General features: G+C 26.6%; 1 long non-coding RNA gene across 3 annotated transcripts; it reads right to left on the reverse strand.

The window, feature by feature from the left end:
- Window positions 1-628: 628 nt before the first annotated feature.
- On the reverse strand, window positions 629-6,369 carry LOC131603118 (uncharacterized). 3 transcript variants are annotated; one of them, XR_009284241.1, is made up of 4 exons: window positions 6,020-6,369; window positions 5,594-5,714; window positions 4,665-4,844; window positions 634-2,307 (listed from the first exon to the last, which is right to left on the reverse strand). It is a non-coding gene; the product is annotated as an uncharacterized LOC131603118 (long non-coding RNA). The 3 variants fall into 3 exon arrangements; XR_009284240.1 differs by having other exon boundaries at window positions 639-1,451; XR_009284239.1 differs by having other exon boundaries at window positions 629-4,844; window positions 6,020-6,368.
- Window positions 6,370-7,071: the final 702 nt, after the last annotated feature.

Consider the following 7,071-nt stretch of genomic DNA (forward strand, 5'->3'; position numbering starts at 1 on the left):
TAAAATATTGATTGATTTATCAAACCATTTAATCTATGGTCCACCATTTTTTACTCTTTAATCGCAATCTTCTTTTTCTTTATGTTTGATATATTTAGGTCTTTGTATGATGTAGTGACAAAAAAAATACATGAAAGACTGAGATTATGTTGTACTATAATGAATAAAAGAAATGAGGAAAGAAAATGATGATTTGACACACAATATGGAAAAGGCATTGGAATAGAGAAGCAGGAAAAGGCAGTTTGCACCATACTGTCAATAGAATAATAGAAGGGGAAAGCAAATATTTGTCTTTCCAAGAATTTTTTTTAAATTAATTGATATTATTATATTTGTCTTTCCAAGAAGCAATTTTAAAAATTTTGACAAAGCATACAAGCTGAATGAAACGTGATGATTGTAAGAAAGCAATAATAAATAGTGGAAGATGAAGAAGATGTCCACGTCGATCAATATAGAAGCAAAGGGATATTTAGGTATTTTCCAGAGGTTTTTTTTCTTATATATATATATATATATATATATATATATATATATATATATATATATATATATATATATATATATATATATATATATATATATATATATATATTAATGGTATTTTAAAGAACAATGATTTTTTTTATTGTTAATGACATAGACATGTGCTTACATTTTCAATAGTTGATAGAAGTTTTGTTATTTGTTTAGACCATAGACATTTCAGTAAGTCATAGTTCTTTAGGTACCAAAACAAAATAGTCGTGGTAGGGATCCGTGAAACGTGAAACATTGAAAGTTGTGACAAAAGTTGTAAATGGGAAACTGTAAAAAATTGGAAGAAATAAGTCATCATGAGTGTGTCATATCATATGTAGAGTGTTTGGATCAAACTTCACTTAAAAAGATGTAGTATCACAAAACCATTATGGTAAAGTGTGGCTATTCATACTTTTTAACTTTTTGCTGATACTGAGTCCACATGTGTTTAATTAAAAAATAAGTATCTGATAAAAAGTTTTTAATGTCCCATTTATTAAACTTTCAATCCTATTGTGAGACATGAATATAGAGGCAAAAATGTAGGTTTGTGATGAAAAGTTATAGACAAATATACCATAAAATGAAAAGTAGGAAAACAAATTACACTTGTCCTTGATGTTGGTTGAGAAATCAACTCTCTCCATAATATATTTGAAGAAAAAGATCTCGCATGCAGTAGAATCTCTTTTCCATATTTCCAACAAAATCTTTTATTTATTTTTTCATAAAATCATCATCATTCTTAATATCTTTTCTCTCCCTCTCTCTCTCTCTTCTCCTCTCTCCATAAAACAAAAATTAACATTAAAGAAAAAACAACACAGTAGGAAAAAGCTTCATAGAGCGGGGATGTTATGAAGTGTTGTAGAATTTGATCACCCATGTAGTTTGGTTCTATTTGCTTGTAATCATTGATCTTTGACCTGCAAAATAATAAACAATTATATAAACCTGAGGCGTGTAAAAACACTGTCCTTAAGGATTTATCCGCCTCATAAGCGCAAATCCCCCAGGATTCAACAGGTTCTTCCCAGATTCTCATTATCAATCTGAGGTATCAGAACAACAAAAACTACTCTTTGAGATGATCGGAAGATGTAATCCAAAAACAAAATAGCAACAAAAAAAAAGGAAGAATAAAAGAGATTTTGTTAGATTATCACGTTAAAGTATTTTATTTTTTCTACTACCTCTAAAAGTAAGAGAGTAGACATATATATACATATAAGAGAATAGACTAAGTCAATATTATAATAAACTTATTATGGACCACATTAATTTTTGCTTTAAATTATAAATAAAATGATAATAATAGTAATTTTCTTTAAAAATATTTTATCTTATTTTTCACTTAAAATTGAGACAAAAACTATTTAAAACTTTTGAAATATCATCAAAATTTACAACAATCCCCCACATATTTCAAAAGTTATTAAAAGTTATATAAAAGAATTTCATGGATTAACATCATGGATGTGATGCATCAAACTAGTGTAGCAAGCTATATGAACTAGTCCTAGAATGATAGTACTTAACATACAGTGAAATTGGTGTAGCAAGCTATATGAACCAAAGACACTTTATGTATGTTAGAGGTCTACCACTCACATCACACCCCCACGGTTCCTGTTGTTGACGCTGTGGTGCGCTAATAGGCCGTGCGCGTGCCTGGTTATTTCATGAGTGCTCTAGAGATTTCGCCAAGATCCCATACAAGCGGCCCCACTCAACACTCACATAGGTGATTTCATCAAGTGTATGCTGCAAATCATACACCACCTATAAAGGATATGAAATTCATTAAAAGCTACATAAGCTTATCCTCTCAATAATGCAGTGTCTAGCACTTTCTCAATTACACCATAGGAAAAGGACGCAAATAAAAATTAATCAAATAATTTTTGGTGCTAGCATAACTAACAAGTGACTTGTTCTTACCCATATGAACCTTTTTCATGGGATCTCCAATCACAAAGGTTGGGTTCCCATCACTTATTAGTTTCCATTGGCTTAAGTCCAATTCCCTTTCGATGTATCACAAATTTATTTCATCCTAGGGATTTGTCAGAGGATCGACTATGATCACTTTAATCTGACTTCATATAAATAGAGGATATTACCTCATTATTCAGTAGCTACTTTAAACATAAATGAGGAAGTCACAATTTTTCTTCCTAAAACTTTTTGACTAAGACGTCTCTAAGTCAATGAATCTCAAATACTACTCAAGTTTAAATATTAAACTTGGTCTCTATAATTAAATTTATACAGGTCTGCTTATATGACTTATAAGCGACATCGTTAGTTCTCAATAAAAATAAACATAAATCTATTTAAGATTTTATTATAAAGGTGTGCTTGAATGTTTCTCAAATTACAACACCCCCTCAATAAAAAATAGTTTCACATTTCGTTTTATTCTCATTTGAATCATATTTTAACATCAATGTATTATTGTATCACATTGAATCATTCACTGGAATATCACAATTATCACTCAAAATATTCTATGTGATTAAAACTCACCATATAAATATTTTTCAGAATATTCACTAAATAATAAATAATTTTTCAATAATATAAAATTTATTCTCACATTGAGAACAACATCATCTCAAAATCTTCTAATTATTATATCATATAAACTTCTCAAGAATATATCAATAATAATAATAATCACAATTTCTATTTCATTTGTTTTTCTCTTTTCTCTAATTCATATTATAATATAATATGTATATCCAACAATATCTCTACTCATTTTATTCATTCATATATACTCAATGTCAAATTGAATTCTCCTAGTATTAATATTATAAGCCCCCACAGTAAAATATATTCATTGTAAATTAAAAGCATCCATATCAATATGTTGTGTATTTACGTGAAATTTTGTTTATAACAAAATATCTTCTAATTGTACACACTTAACTCAACTTATTTGAGAGTAAATAATATAAAAATTTACTTTATCAATGTCAATGTGAATCAAACAAAATAATATAATATTATTTTTCTTCCACAAATACACATTTTATGGATATGATAAAATATTTATCTAAATTGTACCACCTCATAAATTTTATTTATATTACTTATATGCTTGTCCATGCTCTTTAAAATGTAGAAACTTCATATATGCATGTTCAACAATCACTTATAATCCACACAATATAAATCATTTATATAAATTTAAAAATAAAATATATAACAAAAATAAAACTCACATTAATGCTACTAGTCAGCACTTTGCATTCATAGTCAATAGAAAAATGATTAAAATTTATCATTATTATTTTCTTAATTAATAGAGAATGTTATTCTAGAATACAAACTCAAATAAAATTATTATATGTTTTAAAATTATTGCAACAAATGACAATCACCCATCAATAATATAAAAACAATCTTAAAATCGTATAGAAAGCTTATCTCATGATATCAAACATATATTAATATTCAAAATAAATTTTTATTGTATTATGAATCCAATAAAAACAATAAAGCTCATACCATAACTTATAAATACACAAATTTAATATGCCATAATATGAAACAGTTTTCTTTTACAGCAAACATATAATGATGATGATAAAAATAAGAGAAACGCTTCGTCTAATAATAGTATCAATACTATTAATATCAATTAAATTGATATTTGATACATAATAACTATAATTTAATCTAACATTTACAACTATATGGTATGTTACTATCAAATAAAAATTTAATTGAATATCCATGTTAATAATAAAATATATAAATTAATGTTATAAAATTTTAAAAGTCACGTTAAAAGAAAAACTAAACACAAACTGTAGATTAGCAAAAACAAAATAGAAAAAAACTTTCAATTAATTTTTTATGCATTGAAAATAGATATAACAATATTGATTTTTCATATTATAGATACATAACCTTCAAATATTTCAATTTCTTTGTATATAAATATAAATCTATAACACCATTTATAAAAGTAGGAAATATTAGACAATAAAAAATATGAAAATTATTTTCCATAAAATTGACACCACTCGCAATCACATATCAAAATCTCTAGATTCAGTGTCATGTTTCAACAATAATAAAACATTTAAAAACGCACAATTTAATAAAAGAGTTTAAAATGATAATACCTGAAATGGTGCAACAACATCGATCATGAAAAGAAATTCTTTGAGTATTATTTGTATAAGATTGGTTCACGGACCCATTCTCCATCTTTCAACAATGATTAGATAAATCCTTAAGATTGTTGTAGAATTTGATCACCCATGTAGTTTGGTTCTATTTGCTTGTAATCATTGATCTTTGACCTGCAAAATAATAAACAATTATATAAACCTGAGGCGTGTAAAAACACTGTCCTTAAGGATTTATCCGCCTCATAAGCGCAAATCCCCCAGGATTCAACAGGTTCTTCCCAGATTCTCATTATCAATCTAAGGTATCAGAACAACAAAAACTACTCTTTGAGATGATCGGAAGATGTAATCCAAAAACAAAATAGCAACAAAAAAAAAAGGAAGAATAAAAGAGATTTTGTTAGATTATCACGTTAAAGTATTTTATTTTTTCTACTACCTCTAAAAGTAAGAGAGTAGACATATATATACATATAAGAGAATAGACTAAGTCAATATTATAATAAACTTATTATGGACCACATTAATTTTTGCTTTAAATTATAAATAAAATGATAATAATAGTAATTTTCTTTAAAAATATTTTATCTTATTTTTCACTTAAAATTGAGACAAAAACTATTTAAAACTTTTGAAATATCATCAAAATTTACAACATGAAGCTCGACGGTGGAGCAGATGAACGTTACCGTCGGCGCGCGGCGGTCCGGCACGGTGGTTGCCGGAAAAAATTTCCAGAACTCAATTTTTTTTACATTTTTCTTGCCCTCTTTTCAAATCCTGAAATAGTTTTCTAAAATTGTTTACTGGAATTTGTAAATCTATATTCTCAGTTTGAAAGTCAAAATCACATTATCAACACAACTATGCAGAAAGCTTAAAAATAATGGCGGATTTAGCTTATTAAAAGGAATATCAACCTTGTAGTGCAAAGAAAATGAAGAAAGGTGGAAAATAATTTTCGGGCGCAGTGGTTGAGGATTCAGGCGGTGTGTTTGTTGTTGCTTCATCAGCTATTCCCGTGATTTTTCATCTCCAAATCTACAGCGAATCAAACCAAAATAAGTTTCAATAAAATATAACCCAACTTAAAATTAATCTCAGTCTCATCAAGTAAAAATGTTTCAAGCTTATTGTATATAGATATATCAAATATGAAGGAACAACATTAAAAACCAAAAAAATCCATCACAGTACCCAAAAAATTATATATTATAACTCAAAATCATCAAACCCATATTCTAATATAAAAATCCTGACCACAAAATAATCCATTTTCATTATCAACACCAACAAAATGAAAACCCTATATTTTTCCAACTGTTCTATTTCTCACATAATCATACCTTTATATTTTACCAACAAATCATTGGTTGTTGTTGACGAAGAAGGAAGTTAGAAACCCATAGATTAAACCCGAAGAACCTGGAAAACAATAAAATCGTGAAGTTAAAAACCAAATGGATCTTCTTTGATATCACAGATCTAAAAAACATCAATGATACTTTTCACAAATCTGAAAAATCAATGATTTATCAGATCTGAAACATAAAAACAAAACCCAAATGTTAACAAAAATCTAGTAGTTAGAGAGAGGTTGCAAGAGAGGTTGAGTTTTGAAGTTGAAGAAAGAGAAAGAAATGAGAGAGAACGAATGAGAGAGTATTGAAATAAATGTTAAGCTTTGAGAGAGAATAAAAAGTTTATTCAACTTTTATTAGGAAATTATGAAAAGCAAGTAACAAAACAATTTGAATCCTGGATGCATAAGACATCCACGTGGCGCAATAGAGAAGAAGAAGGGCATTTTAGTATTTGGCAGAACATCAAACTTTCTTATATTGTAGATGTGAGAATGAATCTGAACCATTGAATTTTAAAATAAATGGTGGAGATTATGAGTGAATCTTTTTTTTCTCTCTCCTATATTTTGAAATAAATGATGTAGGAGAGAGAAAAAAAAATTCACCCATAATCTCCACCATTTATTTTAAAATCCGATGGTTCAGATTCATTCTCACATTCTCACATAAAAAAGGCATTCTCATATGATATGCCCTATATATATATATATATATATATATATAAAATATAAATTAGTAAAAAAATTATAATTAAAAAAAATTCATTGACTATTGAGTAAATAATATCAAATTTTCTTGAAAAAAATCATTAATTCTCGTGTGTGTGTGTATATATATATATATATATATATATATATATATATATATATATATATATATATATATATATATATATATATATATATATATATATATATATATATATATATATATATATATATAATTACACTTGCAAGAACATATATTTAATTTGATAAAAAATAAAATTAGAATTTATATTTTTAAAATTTTAATAATTACTTTATTTTTAAATA

This window comes from Vicia villosa, linkage group LG5 (assembly GCF_029867415.1).
Source record: "Vicia villosa cultivar HV-30 ecotype Madison, WI linkage group LG5, Vvil1.0, whole genome shotgun sequence".
In the NCBI taxonomy this organism is placed as follows: domain Eukaryota; kingdom Viridiplantae; phylum Streptophyta; class Magnoliopsida; order Fabales; family Fabaceae; genus Vicia; species Vicia villosa.